The sequence below is a fragment of the Mobula birostris genome, chromosome 12 (assembly GCF_030028105.1).
Source record: "Mobula birostris isolate sMobBir1 chromosome 12, sMobBir1.hap1, whole genome shotgun sequence".
Lineage (NCBI taxonomy): Eukaryota > Metazoa > Chordata > Chondrichthyes > Myliobatiformes > Myliobatidae > Mobula > Mobula birostris.
The window spans coordinates 76,219,237-76,236,100 of NC_092381.1; the positions used below are offsets into that span (position 1 = coordinate 76,219,237).

The 16,864-nt window shown below is 38.9% G+C and overlaps 1 protein-coding gene across 8 annotated transcripts in view; it reads right to left on the reverse strand.

Moving 5' to 3' along the window:
- Nucleotides 1-16,864, reverse strand: part of nek7 (NIMA-related kinase 7) — a 227,554-nt gene that overhangs the window by 132,267 nt on the left and 78,423 nt on the right. For 6 of the 8 annotated variants that reach the window (XM_072274176.1, XM_072274172.1, XM_072274168.1 and 3 more), the window contains one exon: nucleotides 9,011-9,116. The gene's annotated coding sequence lies outside the window, so the exon portion shown is untranslated. The remainder of the gene's footprint in view (nucleotides 1-9,010; nucleotides 9,117-16,864) is intronic. The other 2 variants (XM_072274173.1, XM_072274169.1) reach the window with 1 other exon arrangement.

Genomic DNA, 16,864 nt, shown 5'->3' on the forward strand with positions numbered 1-16,864 from the left:
TTGGCAATTATGTATTGCTTTTTTCCACTTAAAAAACTCAAAATACTTACTGCCAAGTGCTTACACTTTTGAAATAGAACAGCAATGGCAAATTTGTGCATATAAAGATTCAACAAGTAAACACACTGTAAAGATCAAACAATCTTTTACACTGATACTAGTAAAAACTAGCCTAAAGATATAAACACAATCAGATTATCACTGACATGATGTGGAACTTATTATTTGCAAAGACATTAAAATCTATAAATTAGAAAATTAAATAAAGGGTGCAAAATTAGAATAATAAAGTAGTCTTCATGGACCATTCAATAATCTGATTGCAGCGTGGGGAAGAAGCTGTTCCTAAATCATTGAATGTTGGTCTTCAGGTATCTGCACATCCTCCATGACGGTAGTAACAAGAAGAGGGCATGTCCCGGATGGTAAAGGTCTTTAAGATAGGTGTCACCTTCTTGAGGTACTGTCTCCTAAAGAGGTCCTCAATGGTGGGAGGAATATGACCGCGATGGAGCTGGCTGAGTCTATAACCATCTGCACCCTCATCTTCCTGAGCATTGGGCTTCCATACCAAGCTAAAAATGCAAACAGTCAGAACACTTTCTGCCATACATATGTAACACGCTGTAATCCAGGCTGCCCACAGATAGCACACCGCCCCCCCACTTCACCTGACTCAATGGGAGAAGGGTCGGGAGTCTCTTCCTCAATCAATGGGGAGTTAGCAAAAGGCAGCATAACCTACACATCCAAGTGTTCATCCTCCGAATCAATATCCCTCTCAGGGCTGGGATCGCAACTGCCAAGCAGAATCAAGAGGAGGTGTGATCAAAAGGTGATGTTCTCCCACTTCCTGCCAGGAGACAGAATCCTCATAAGGAATTTGGGGCAGGGGAAGTGGGGGGGGGGGGCTATCTGTGGGCAGCCTGGGTTACAGCATGTTACACATATATAGAAAGTTATGAGTCCCTGGTGACATATAAAATCTCCTCAAACTAAGAATTAAGTCAAGCTGCTGGTATCCCTTCTTCATAAATGCATCAATGCGTTGGTTCCAGGGTAGATCCTCAGATATTAATGCCCAGAAACTTGAAGCTGCTCACCCTCTCCACTTCTGACAATTCAATATGTAGCATGTGTTGTCCTGACTGCCACTTCTTGAAGTCCATACTCAGTTCCTTGGTGCTGCTGACATTGAGCAAGGTTGTTGCTGTGACATCACTCAACCAGCCAATCTATCTCACCCCTGTAAGACCCCTTACCAACTACTCAAATAATCTGTCCACTCGCTCAAAAATTCATTAATATATACTGCAGAACTATACTTTGGAAAAAAATAATGAATTCAAGTATTGTAGGGTAACTATGTTTTGACTTTTTTATTGAAGAACTTAATTTTCTAAAATGGAACGTCTAATTATATATTGACCAATACAGATTATTTTCCCCATTCCCATTGAGACTTCCAAAGAATATTGATTTCTAATGAATTCTCTTAAGCCTACTAATTCCTCATTCATCTCCGGCTCTCCAGTCTACTTTGGAGCACCTAGACAACTACAAGACATATCAAATTACTGTTTACCGATTACAGCTCAACATTCAAAACACAATTCCTTCAGTACTAATAACCAAGCTTTAAAACCTGGGCCACTATACCTCTGTCTGCAATGAGATCCCTGACTTCCTTATTGGGAGACCACAGTCAATGCAGGTCAATAATAAAATTTCCTCTTTACGGACTGTCAATGCAGGCATACCAGGGTTGCATGCTTTGCCCATGTCCTATTCTCTCCACATTTATGACTGTGCAACCAAGCACAGCTCAAGCACCATCTATAAATCCAGCAATGACACTACTACTTTTGAATTCCAACCAACTACTCCAATTAAGCATCAAATCCTTATCTCCATAATTTTGTTTTATATAATCAGCTCATTAATGAGCTTTCTGGATTAATATAGTAATATTTCCTGCTCTCCCAGGAGTTAGTTAAGTAACGTATACCACATTTGATAAACAACAATGAATTCAAATATTGTTGTGTAATGCTTGTATTCTTTTTTGAAGGACTTAATTTTCTATACAGGACTGTCCAATTATATATTGCCAAACTCAGATTTTTCACCCCAATTCCAAAAAATAATGAATTCTCTTAATCCTGTTGTCCTAATTCTTTATACAGAAGTTGTTTCTCAGTTTCAAATAACCAGCACCTCATACCCAAATTACAAAATGCCATTGTGTACTTAGTACGTTAAGTAATGCTAGAAATAAGGGCTTCCAGCAATCGTTGATCATAGATATCTATAAATTGCAAGGTCTGCAGGAGGACTTAGACCAGTTGAGAGAATGGGTAAAGCACTAGCAGCTGGAATATAGTGTAGGAAAATATATGGTCATGTACTTTGGTAGAAATAATAAAGATGTAGCCTATTTTATAAAAGGGGAGAAAATTCAAAAATCAAAGAGGCAAAGGGACTTGGGAGTCCTCTTGCAGGATACTTGAAGGTTAACTTGCAAGCTAAGTCAGTGGTAAGGAGGGCAAATGAAATATTAGCATTTATTTCAAGATGACTAGAATATAAAAGGATAGAAGGATATAATAATGAGGCTTTATAAGGCATTTGTCAGACTGCATGGAGTACTGTGATAAGTTTGGGGCCCGTTATCTAAGAAAGGATATGCAGGAATTGGAGAGGATCCATAGGAGTTTCACAAGAATGATTCTGGGAGTGAAAGGTTGAAGTATGAGGAATGCTTGATGACTCTTGGCCTAGAGTTCAGAAGAATGGGGGGAGAAAAGAATCTCAGGAATGCTTGATGACTCTTGGCCTAGAGTTCAGAAGAATGGGAGGAGAAAAGAATCTCATTGAAACCTATCGAATATTGTAAATTCTAGATAGAGTGAATATGGAAAGGATATTGCCTATATTGGGGGAGTCTAGGACCAGAGAGCACAGCTTCAGAATAGAGGGGCGTACGCTTAGTCCAGAGATAAGGAGGAATTTCTTTAGCCAGAGGGTAGTGAATCTGTGGAATTCATTGCCATTAATGGCTCTGGAGGCCAAGTCATTGGGTATATTTGAAGCGGAGTTAATAGGTTCTTGATTAAAAAGGGCATCAAAGGTTACAGGAAGAAGGCAGAAAAATGAGTTTGAGAGGGATAATAAATCAGCTATGATGGAAAGGTGGAGCAGATTCGATGGGACGAATGGCCTAATTCTGCTTCCTTGTCTAATGATCTTATTGCAGCTGGATGTTACATTTTAAAACAAATTTGAGACATAAACATTCAATTTCTATAAGGATTCCAAATTTGATAAGAAATGCTCTTTCATTATGTACCAACACTACATTTAAGGGAAATGGTTATTATAATTTTAAACATTTTTCAGGTTTCTCAACTCAAGTTCATAATTATGTGTGACATATGAATATATTAATTCAAAATATTGACTTTATACAGTGAAGGCATTATCCACATTTAACTATTATCTTGTCTGCCATATGTCGTACCTGAGGTTGCATGATCTATATGCAAAATACTCATGCTGTAGTTAAATGGTGAAGCACAGGATTATCTGGTTGTTGTTATCCGATAGAATGAACAAATAAATTTAAGTAATTTAAATGGAGAATCTTAAGGAATATTGAATACTCAAAGCCCCCTTCTCTTTGTATCAATAACAGCATTTTGGAAGATTGTCATAAAAGATACTTCACTGAAACTGTGCTAATGATTAAAAAGGCGTAAAAGGGTAATGAGTAAAAGGGGAGGGGGGAGAAGATGGCGGCGCGATGGCAGCGCGCGCGGCCACTTCGTGATGATATCTGTTATCTGTCAAGTAGGGGACCGTGCACAATCCTGATTTGATGGAGACAGATGTGAGAGTACAGAGGAACATCTGGAAAACTTCTGAAGTGCCCGCTTCGCTGCCACTGCTACTATGTGGTAACCGGAATCTCCGGAGCTAAAGGCCCCGAAATCCTCGGCTTTGCGTGTTTCAGTGGCCGGGGAGAGGTCAAAGGCGCTCAACAGAGGATGACGCTCGGGAGGCTGTATCGGAGAGGCTGGTCAGAAGCTCGAATTTTTCGAACGGATGGACTCAGTGTCGGCTGTGGTCGGCTGCTTCCAAGGTATCGGCAAGTTGACGGTGCCTGGAGGTTTATGGCAGGGAGTTTCTCCCTTTTGCTGCCTGCTATCGGGGACTTGGGAGTCGATCGACTCGGGACTTTGAGACTTTTTTTTTTACTGTGCCCATGGTGTGTTCTTCATCAAATTATGGTATTGCTTTGCACTGCTGTAACTATATGTTATAATTATGTGGTTCTGTCAGTGTTAGTCTTTGGTCTGTCCTGTTTTCTGTGATATCACTCCGGAGAAACATTGTATCATTTCTTAATGCATGTACGCATTTCTAAATGACAATAAAAGAGGACTGAGTGTTCTCATAACCTAAAGGCATTTACCCATTATGCCACACATCAGAGTTAATCTTCCAGGCTGATAATTCTTCATCAGGAGAAATCCCTCTCTCCCCATTGGTAAATTTCATACAACTTTTTTTAAACTTTTATTTCAAGTTTCTGGTCTCTAATGTATTTTGTTCCCACATATATAGACATATGTGTCACAGATATTGGAATCAAACAGCCCAAATTAATGGAGATAAACTGCCTGTGGAAGTAATAACAATTCTAATCTCTTTCTCATGTTTGTTAACATATTATTTCTCCTATAAAACTTAACTTTTGATAAAATCCTCTGATTTTAACTGTTTAAAACACAATCTTGTTTTCATTACACAAATAATCACAAGATAGGCAGAGTGAATCCATAAAATTACCTTTACAGAGAGAGTTCAATTAACACAGTTTAAATGCAGGCTCATTTGCCTTACCACTAATCAAATATGTAAGAATACAAGCTAATAGGAGTTTTTATTTGAGTGATTGTCCATTTCAAGAATGTGCATTTAGAAAAGAACTATGGCACATGTAGAAATAAAATACCAGTGTCTAGGTTTTCCTAAATCCAGCTTTAACCAATGGGGAAAAATGTCAACTTAACAATAATGTTTTATTACACCACTGACAATTTTGTGCTGGTAATGCATGTCAAATATGCAAAGCTTACACTATATTTGTGTACTTTGCTTTAAAAGAATGCAACACGTGTCTTTCAAAATGCAGTTGATTTCTGCATGTAGACTTTGACCAATTTCATTCATTTGTGCTGTGTGGATTAATGATATAATAGTAAACAAAGGTGGAGAGGTATAATACAGAAAGAAAACAAAAGATGTTTCAGATTTGCAAATGACAACTTATTTGTAAAATTCTTCAAAGAAATGCCTGAATCTATAATTATCATAGTTGTAGAGTTTCAGAAAAACTGTGTATTGAATTTTGAAACACCCCCACATGTTGGCACATAAATTAACTATAGTTTCAGTCTGAGGCTATACAAATGTCACACATAGAAACTGCAGCAAAAATGAAATAAGGCCAGAAGAATAAAAAGGGATCACTCATGAATTTGTGCAGGCAATAGTGCATTTGGGATGACAGTGAATTAAACAGATGGATCCCCCGGTGAGTTGTTTCACAAGAGCTCCTACAGCACAGGCACACCAGGTTTAAGATGTACTTGCCAGGACTTAGGAAATAATTTGAGCTGCACTGCAGGGATAATGGATAACAGTAAAAAGCCCCATTCCCTTGATGAAAACCCTGAAGTACTTTGTGATCAAGTTATACATTCCCTATTAAATTCTATGATGACACCAAAATTAGGAAGAATAAGCAATGGTAGATGTGGAAATTGTGCAAGAATACAATTCCCTTTACCGCAATATTGTTTAAAAAACGTTATCTTGAAGTCTTATTTATGCATAGATTCTACAAGCTACAAAAAGCTTTCCTCCAATTTAAAATCCAACAATCCAGATTTTACAGCAATACAGGTATGGGACTCCTATTAACTTCTTTAAGATGTTGATGAAGAAGACTGGTCTTAATTTTGCTTCTTTCGTTGCTTTTCTCTCGGTGCTATTGTTAATGGCTTGGCTGAACACTGAGGACTTAAAAAATTTCCTGCTAGGTAACAGCCTCTCAAACACATCCTCTGGATTCAAGAAATTCAGTTCTGAAGTTCCAGAAAATAAAACAAGATTGCTTTAATAGATTTATGCAGTGCTTAGGAATTTTGAATTAAAATTGCAGTTTGTAAGAAAAATATGATGATCTTGGACATGGAAACTTGGCTCTGCAAAAATTCCAGGTACTCAATTCAAATGAAGACCAAGCAGTACATTTTAAGTCTCTGTCTCATTTATTATTTACTACAATGTAGATAACAACAGAATACTTCAACATGGCACGTTGAAGTATTCCCTTATTCAAGAAAGGGAGTAGGGATAGCCCAGGAAATTATAGGCCAGTGAGTCTTACTTCAGTGGTTGGTAAGTTGATGGAGAAGATCCTGAGAGGCAGGATTTATGAACATTTGGAGAGGCATAATATGATTAGGAATAGTCAGCACGGCTTTGTCAAAGGCAGGTTGTGCCTTAAGACCCTGATCGAATTTTTTGAGGCTGTGACTAAACACATTGATGAAGGTAGAGTCGTAGATGTAATATATATGGATTTTAGCAAGGCATTTGATAAGGTACCCCATACAAGACTTATTGAGAAAGTAAGGAGGCATGGGATCCAAGGGGACATTGCTTTGTGGACCCAGAACTGGCTTGCCCACAGAAAGCAAAGAGTGGTTGTAGACGGGTCATATTCTGCATGGAGGCCGGTGACCAGTGGTGTGCCTCAGGGATCTGCTCTGGGACCCCTACTCTTCGTGATTTTTATAAATGACCTGGATGAGGAAGTGGAGAGATGGGCTAGTAAATTTGCTGATGACACAAAGTTTGGGGATGTTGTGGATAGCGTGCAGGGCTGTCAGAGGTTACAGCGGGATATCAATAGGATGCAAAACTGGGCTGAGAAGTGGCAGATGGAGTTCAACCCAGATAAGTGTGAGATGGTTCATTTTGGTAGGTCAAGTATGATGGCAGAATATAGCATTAATGGTAACATTCTGAGCAGTGTGGAGGATCAGAGGGATCTTGGGGTCTGAGTCCATAGGACACTCAAAGCTGCTATGTAGGTTGACTCCGTGGTTAAGAAGACATACGGTGCATTGGGCTTCTTCAGCTGTGGGATTGAGTTTAAGAGCCAGGAGGTAATGTTGCAGCAATACAGGACCCTGGTCAGACCCCACTTGGAGTACTGTGCTTAATTCTGGTCACCTCACTACAGGAAAGACGTGGAAACCATAGAAAGGGTGCAGAGGAGTTTTACAAGGATGTTGGCTGGATTGGGGAACCTGCCTTATGAGAATAGGTTGAGTGAACTAGACCTTTTCTCCTTGGAGCAATGGAGGATGACAGGTGACCTGGTAGACGTGTACAAGATAATGAGAGGCATTGATCGTGTGCATAGTTCAGAGGCTCTTCCCCAGGGCTGAAATGGCCAGCACGAGAGGGCATAGTTTTAAGGTGCTTGGAAGTAGGCACAGAGGAGATGTCAGGGGTAATTTTTTTTAAATGCAGAGAGTGGTGAGCGCGTGGAATGGGCTGCCGGCAGCGGCGGAAACGATAGGGTCTTTTAAGAGACTCCTGGATGGCTATATGGAGCTTAGAAAAATAGAGGGCTATGGGTAAAGCACAGGTAGTTCTAAGGTTGGGACATGTTCAGCACAGTTTTGTGGGCTGAAGGGCCTGTATTGTGCTGTATGTTTTCTATGTTTCTATGGCATACACTATGGAGGAGAAAAGTCATTCAGTTTGATATGAAAGTCAATAATGCAGCATCTGTGGAGTAATTTGCCCAACCCTACAAGATTAGTTTGATTTTTAATTGTTTTGCATGGAAAGAAGATCAAGTAGTATTGCAGGATCAGTTAATTGAAGCCATATTCATTCCAACCCTAAGATCTGGATGTTACAACATGTATACTTGTAAAGGTAACATACTTAATAGCCAGAATTAGCCAACATATCCTTTGCTGTTGGCAGCAATAACATGTGAAAATGTCATTTATCATCTCACATATGTAGCACCTGTTCCTGCAAAATGAGCAGAACAAATGTCTGCAGTTTCATTCAAAATACCAAAATTTTAACACCAATTTTTGAAACTTGCATGTTAACAGCAGCATCTTAATCCCAGTCTTACCATTATTTTGGAAGCACAAACAAGAAATTAAAAACTTGAGACTTTGAAAATGCATATTATAGAGTTTGATTTTGTTTCTTAGAGACAGAAAGTTAATGAATTTCAACTAAATTTCTTTAAAATGTCCAATTTTACCACATGCAAGTAATATCAAAAAATTCGTAAAAAGATATAAAGGATAACAAGGAAAAGATACAAATTTTGCACATTAGTAGGAGGGTTTAGATTATCAAGAGAGCAGTGACCTAAACATCTGTTTAGTACCACTAAGTTTAGGAACATTAGCCTGGATGAAGATTCTAAATATGCTCAGGAGCTGGTGTAGTAATACAAGCAGGAAGTATCCAATCTGCAATACTATTTTATATTTAACTATAATACGCCAACAGTCTTAAGAAGAAAAACTTTGAAACTTAATTCTAAAAGAAGGCATCTTTGATACTCCTATCATACTGCAAGAATATGTTCAAATTTTGTTATTTTGATATTAATTTTTTAATGTTTTTATGTCAAGCTCTTCAAAATGCTAACTTCATTATTTCGTTGAAAGAAACTATTCACAGCATGGAAATCAGGAGGAAAAATAGCATGGTGATTCAGCGCTTCTTAACAGTTAATAATCGCTCGTCTTTCATTACTGTCTGCTATATTACCAATAACACTTTTTAGGGAAAAGTCTTTCAATTTAAATTGCTATTCATTTAATTTTGTTGCCCATTTCATCAGCATTTTATTACCAAAAAAATGGACAGAACTTGTGTTGCAAATGCTTACCTTGCCTGATACCACAATGGATGAGTCTTCTGCTGTTGAAACGTTCCAGGAGACGCGTGTGGATTTGTCACTTTACATGTTGTCTTGATTGAAGAGCAGCATTCTACTGTTAATAAAATATATCACTTCAATGTTGTCACTATTTATAATTAATACTTTCAGAACTTAAACATGTTTGAACAAATTGATTTTGTATCTGCCATGAATGAAATTTCAAAGTTTCATTCAGAAAGTGATCTCTCAGTCAACAACAAACAATAATCAGTGACACAGCAGTGAAAATACAAAAGATATACAAAGACACCATGCAGAAGAATAGACCATCTGATTTAACCAAACCTGTCCAGATTAAAAATTTACATCAATTGTCCTAAAGATAGTTGCCGAGAAGCAAGTTCCTAATAGATCTCCTTTCTCTTCATTTACATCCTTTAGCATTTCTCCAGCAATGTAGTTTGACTGCTTCAGAAACATGGTCTTGAATAAGGACACATTTCAGCTTACATCACAGGTTCAATGATGTGGAACACACTGCCTATCTTGGGCAAAGGAATATTCTCCACTGCTTCTGAACTGTTGCTATTTGTTTTTCTGCTCTATAAACTGTACTTTAACATCAAAACTACTTCTTTTCAAAAAGCTTAACCACCATCTGGTATGGGCTGGGATGGGGGTGGGGGGGTGCGCACAGGATAAAAATAAGCTGTAGAAAGTTGTGAACTCAGTTAGCTCCATCATCGGTATTGGCCTCCCCAGCATCCAGGACATCTTCAAGGAGCAATGTTTCAAAAAGACAGTATCCATCATTAAGGACCCTCATCACCCAGGACATACCCTCTTCTCACCGCTACCATCAGGGAGGTGGTAGAGGAGCCTGAAGGCACATACTCAATGATTCAGGTATAGCTTCTTCCCCTCTGCCATCATTAATGCTCTTAATGCTTTTTTCTCTTCATGCACTATTTACTTAATGTTTTTAATAATTTTTATTGTGTATTGCAGTGTACAGCTACCGCATAACAACTAATTTGTTGGTGATATTAATCTGATTCTGACTCCGATTCTGAACTTCATTCAAATGTGTCACCTATTTTTAAAGCTGGAAGATACTTCATATAGACTACACCTCATCTTTAACCATACTACCTTTGGATATTAAGTCTAGATCTCAATCATTCCCTATTACTATAATCTTTTTCAAAACAACCAAAAAATAACAGCAGCCACCTAGTCCTTAAAACCTTCCTCACTATTCATTGAGATCATTGCCAATTTTACACCTGTACCATTTTACTGCAGTATCTACATATTCCTTGATTCAATTAGAATCCAGAAATCTACCAATCCTTGTTTTGAATGAACATAAAAGACCAAGCCTCCACAACCCTCAGAATTCCAATAGTTCACTACCCACTGAGTATGAAAACTTCTCATTTCACTCCTAAATGCCCTACCCCTATTTGTGAGGCTCCAACTCTGGGTTTGAATTGATCAGCCAGAGTTCAGTCTCAGAATAAGACATAAGCTACTTAGGTCTGAGTATTTGCGTTTTGCCCGTTATCCCTTTCGCTTCAATAAAAAAAAAGCAGTTCTTATTCTTGAAAATACAGTTGGACTATATTCTCTAATCTCCCCTGTTACAACAGCATGTCTGGAACCAATCTTGTGCACTGAAGACTCACTCTGTCTAATAGTATATTCCTTTCTTATGTTAGGAGACTAAAATTGTACAGAATACTCCAAATGCTCTGTATAAAACATAATAATTTGTACATTAGCAAGGTTTCCTACTTAAATATTAGTATACTTTTTCAATATTTTCCCCTCTTCTTCTTCTCTTTACTAAGTCCATCACTTCCATTTCTCAGATTCAGACTAACTTATAATTATATATGCTGGAGTGCAATGAAATTCCTTTTCACACAAAGCTCACAGAGTAAACGCTATGCATGGTAATATAACTACTACGAAAGAACAGAATGATACAAAGATTGTAGTGAAATTTGAAGTAGTGCAAGAAATGCTAGTGACAATAATTGTGTAACCAAGAAAAGTAGAATTAAGAGTCCAATAATGTGGCAGCAGTACCACAAGGAAAGGTATGTGAAAGACGTGATTGTTTTTGTAATTTTATAGCAATGGGGAATATGGTCATCCAGACTTTCAAGCTCCTGTATCTTCTCCCAGAAAATACAAGAGATAAAAGGTATTAGGCATCCTTGATGATACCATAAGCCTTCCTAAAGCAATCCACTATGAAAATAGATCACATGGAAGAAAGTGAAGATCCAGTATGGACTGGGTTGTGTTTACTACTCTCTGCATGTTCCATTGGTCCAGAGAATAGCAGTTGCCACACTATATCGATGTGCAACCAATAAAAATGCTTTTTGAAGTGCATCTGTAATAGTTCAAGAGAATTCTTGAGGATAAGTCAAATTTTCCAGATGCCCAAGAAACCAATGTTTTTTTTTAAATCACCACATCAGTATGGATGGACCAGATGAGGTGACTGATGATATGAATGTCTAGGAACCTGAAACTATCAACCAGCTCTATTGTAGCTCCACTGACAAGGACAGGGTTGTGATCACCCTCGCACGACCCCACCCTACCCTATCCCATACCCCAACCAGCTCTTTCATTTTGAGCTAGGTTGTCATTCTCACACCATGATACAAGGTTTACGATCTTATACCTGTACTCCATTGTATCACTGTTGTTGATCCAACCTAATAACAGTGGAGATACTGGCAAACTTAGAAATGATCAAGATGCTGCTGTATTTCAGCACATGGAGTAGAACATGGAACTGAGCACTAAGACTGAGGGTTAGGAGAGATCTTCTTAGGTATTCGGTTGTTGAAAGTTGTGCTGTAATTGATATTGAGCATCCTGACAAATGTATTCTTGTTGTCAAGGTGATCTACTGCTGTTTGTAGTGCAAGGGATACAGTGTCCTCCAGAGACCTAGTTTTCCAGTATGCAAATCACAAGGAGCCAAGGTCAAACAGGAGGCTGGTGTTGCTGTTGGCTAATCTTTCAAAGCACTTCATTATCTTAAGTTTTAAAGGCAATGATCAATAGTCACTGAGCCAGGACATGATTTTCCTTGAGGACTGGAATGATGGAGGTTTTCTTGAAGCAGATGGAAATGGTGGACTATTGTAGTGGCTCTTGAGCAACCTGTTATTCCAAATACAATACCAAATCTTCAATAGTACTCAATCTTCTACTCTTATCATCATCCCACCCTAGACTCCTTCATGATTAAGATTTCTTCCTGTGTTCCTCTTCAACTTCCAAAATACCCAGAGACAGGCATCATCACCTCCTTGCAAGGAACCCCAATCTTTTCTCTCACTAAACTTCCCACCCTTTATGAACTGTTCATTTCTTTCATATCCAATAACCTTCCAGAATATGAATTATCAGCTCTCTAAACATTTTCTTCCAGTTCAAGAACCTTTAACTAAATCACCACCACAACCTGACAAAAACCTTAGTGAAGACACCTGAAATTAAGCATTTTCGTTAATTCAACCTTACACCACTTGTTCTGCCAAGATTACTGCAGCAGTAGTGTGCATCCTTTTACCAAGTCATGCCCCACTCCACCTGCTGGACTGCTCTCTACACATCTGTGATTTTCTCTTGTTTTGGGGCATCTTTGGTTGTTCCAATCTTCTCACCTTTTGGTTTAAAGCCCCCTACTACTATTCATCCATGTACTACATACATTTTTCCACTGATATCTTCATTAGTTACCTTCTTCCTCAACTTTATAGATCAAGTAACATAACCTGTGAAATTTCTACCTTCATCTTAATTCATTCTTTGTCATTGTCCTCCCATTTCTTAATCTCACTCTCCATGTAAACTCAAGAAAATATCCTTGTACTTGCCATCTCTTGTAACCTTTCTGCTTCCAACTCAGTAACAGATAATGTGATTTCTGATACTTCAATGTACTGCCCACCACTCATATTCCTTCAAATACCACTTTTGTCCACGTACATCCTGGGGAAAAAAAGAAAAAGTAGCTTTCCCAACTTACTTACATGCTAAAATCCCAGCTATCTCTATTAATCATTTTTCTGCAGCTTTGGCTACAAACACCAACAGACTAACTCTAATTTCCCATCTCTGTCCTTGACCATTCCACATTGCAAACGATCTTCAAGCCCATTTTCCCCTCTCCATCCCACCTTGCACACCCATTACCCTTTTTGCTCGCAACCAGTGTGGGCGGTACATGGACTTTGACATATTGACTAAGACCATCAGTCAGTGTCCATTGACTACTAGACTAAAGTTTGCATTTCTTTGTTCTCGTTAGCTTTTTTTTGTTAATTGTCTATTCTCAGGAAATGCTATATTGCCAGCAAATCTGCCATTATCCTTCAGCTCAAAAACCTCAACCATCCCTCTTTTCAAGGTGCCACCCCATCTCAATCAATCTTACCATTCCATTGCACAATCTCTGAAATTTATGCCCATCTCCTGAATTCTTCGTGATTTTCAATTACTTCATTCTCTGGCATCATATCAAAACATCTCGAATCAAAGTTGCTAATGACATTAATAAACTTTGCTTGCTTTTATCAGTCAATCTGCATCCTTTAACAATTCCATCTTCCTTCAATGTTTCTATCATCGTATAGCTAGGTAAAACTGCATTTGTCCAAATCTATACTTATCTGTACTGATTTCCTCCTTAAGTATTCTTTTGCAATTCTTATCCCTCATTTGTTCCTTGCTGCCAAACCTGCCACACAGGAGACTGGTCCATAAGTTAGGGCCCATTTAATTCAAGGCAACTCAGATCAAAAAAAGGCTTAACAATAGGAGAGAGAGAGAGAGAGAGAGGGCTGCAGAGGGCTGTTTCTATGATTAGATTCAAGTAACTGATTGCATTCCTCAAGAATCAGTGTTGGGATCTTTTTCTTAAAATATATGTAAGTGATTTGGATATGTATGAAGGTGTACATTGATGGGGTTGTCTCAGAAATTTAGAGGGGATTTGAATGGGACTTCTTACCCCCACAGAGGGAATGATGAATACCTGAAATGCCCTGCCAGAGTGTGGTGGAAGCACAGTTACCAACTGCATTTAAATCATCTTGGCAGTGAAGATTATAAACCGAGTGCTCGAAGAAAGTTTCATATGGATGAGTGCTCACTGGTTGACAGTGATGATGGGTCAAAGGATCAGTTTCCATGCTGAATTGCTCTGACTATTACTTGAAGTGAACTGCAGGGATTTACCTTAGCCCCTTCTTATTCCTCAACACTTTTCAAAAAAAAAAGCAACATCCAAATTTGTTAATTTCCAGACATGAGATGAACTCATGCAACTCTACCTCACTAACACTCCCTAGTTTACAAACTTCCTTGATCTACACCATTCAATGCATGGGCATAAGTTTCTCCATTTGGAGACTGGGAATATTAAAGTCATTGCCTTCAGCCCCCTTTCACAATCTTTATTTCTTGGCCTCCAACTCATTTCCCTCATACCATCCAATCTGCCCCAGGATGATCTTCAGAATACTTAAAAGGAATAAAAGCATAGACCATTTTCTAAACAGGGGAGCTAATTCAGAACTCAGAGGTGCAGGATTTCCTAAAGGAGAACTTGCAGGTTAAATTGGTGGTAAGGAAGGGAATGTCATCATTCATTTCAAGAGGACAAGAATTTAAAAAACAAGGATTTAGTGCTGGGACTTTATAAGGTATTGGTCAGATCACACGTAGGAGTATTCTGAGTAGTTCTGGGCCTCTTATCTGAGAAAGGATGTGCTGGCATTGGAGAGGGTCAAAAGGAAAATCAAGAGAATGATCCCGGAAATGAAAGTGTTACCATACGAGGAGCATTTGATGGCTCTGAGCCTGTACTCATTGAAGTTTAGAAAATCAAGGGGATCTCATCAAAACCTATTGAATATTGAAGGGCCTAAATACAGAGAATATGGAGAAACTGTTTTCCATAATGGGGGAGTCTTGAACAAGATGGCACAGCCTCAGAATACACAGATATCCCTTTAGAACAGAAACGAGGAGGAATTTCTTTAGTCAGAGCATGGCGAATCTGTGCAATTCATTGCCAAAGACAGCTGTGGATGCCAAATCATTGGGTATATTTAAAGTGGAAGTTGATGGTTTCTTAATTAGTAAGGACATCAAAGGTTATAAGGAGAAGGCAAAAGAATGGGGTTGAGAGGGTTAACAAATCAGCAATGATGGCATGGAGCAGACTCAATGGGCCAAATGGCCTAACTTTGCTCCTACATTTTATGGTCTTATAATAAGTGATACTACTTAACCCAAACCATATTGGACAAGAGAGGTGGAACACTTAGTTAAGAGGAAGGAGAAAGCTTACTTAAAGTTTAGGAGGCAAATTTCGGACAGGGCTCTTGAGAGTTATAAGGCAGCCAGGATAAAGCTCAAGAACTATAAGTGGACATGGGAAGGCCTGGCGAGTAGTATTAGGCAAAACCCCCAGGCGTTCAACACACGTGAATAGGAAGATGATAACTCGAGTGAGGGTCAGGTTCAGGGCAAAAAGATGAAACATGTGTCTGGGGTCAGAGTAGGGAAGGGGTATCTTTAATGAATACTTTGTTTCAGTATACACCAGTGAGAAGGACCTTGATGAATGTGAGGTCAGCATAGAACAGACTAATGTGCTGGAACACATCCAGGTTATGAATGAGGCAGTGTTCGAACTTTTGGGAAACATTAGGATAGATAAGTCGCCAGGATACACGTCAGATTAGTATGGGAGGCAAGAGAAGAGATTACTGCGTTGTTGCCAATAATTCAGAAAAGGCTTGCCCACAAAAGGCAGAGGGTGGTGAAATTGGAGCATATTCTTCTAGGAGTTATATGACTAGTGGTGTCCTGCAGAAATCTCCACTCTTTGTGATTTTTATAAACAACTTAGATGAGGAAGTGGAAGTGCAAGGTTGGATTAGTAAGTTTGCAAATGACACAAAGGTTGGTGGTGTTGTGGATTGTGTAGAAGACTGCCGTAGGTTAAAATGAGATGTAAAACTGGGCTGAGAAGTGGCAGATGGCGTTCAATCAAGAAAAGCGGTGTCTCAGAAAGGCAGTGTCCATTATTAAGAATGTCCAGCAGCCAGGGCATGCCCTTTTCTCACTGTTACCATCAGGTAGGAGATACAGAAGCCCGAAGGCACACAATCAGCGATTCAGGAACAGCTTCTTCCCCTCTGCCATCCAATTCCTAAATGGACACTGAAGCTTTGGACACTTCTTCACTTTTTTTTTTAAAATATACAGTATTTCTGTTTTTGCATATTTTTTCAATCTATTCCATATACGGAATTGATTTGTTTATTTATTACGTTTTTTTTCTCTCTGCTAGATTATGTATTGCATTGAACTGCTGCTGCTAAGTTAACAAATTTCACGTCACATGCCAGTGACAATAAACCTGGTTCTGATTCTTATACACTTTGGAAGATCAAACCCAATGGCAGCTACAAAGTTAATGGCAGGATTCTTAGCAGCGTGGAGGAACAGAGGGATCTTGGGTTCCAAATCCAAAGATGCCTCAAAGTTGCCATGCAAATTATGTCCTGGCGAAGGGTCTCGGCCCAAAACGTCGACTGTACCTCTTCCTATAGATGCTGCCTGGCCTGCTGCGTTCCTTCAGCATTTATGTGTGTTGCGTGCAAATTAAGTGTATGGGGGTGTGCTGGCCTTTTGTTAGTCGGGGGATTGAGTTCAAGATCCACAAGGTAATACTGCAACTCTATAAAACTCTAGATCGATCACTCTTGGGAGTATTGTATTTAGTTCTGGTAACCTCATTACACGAGGGAT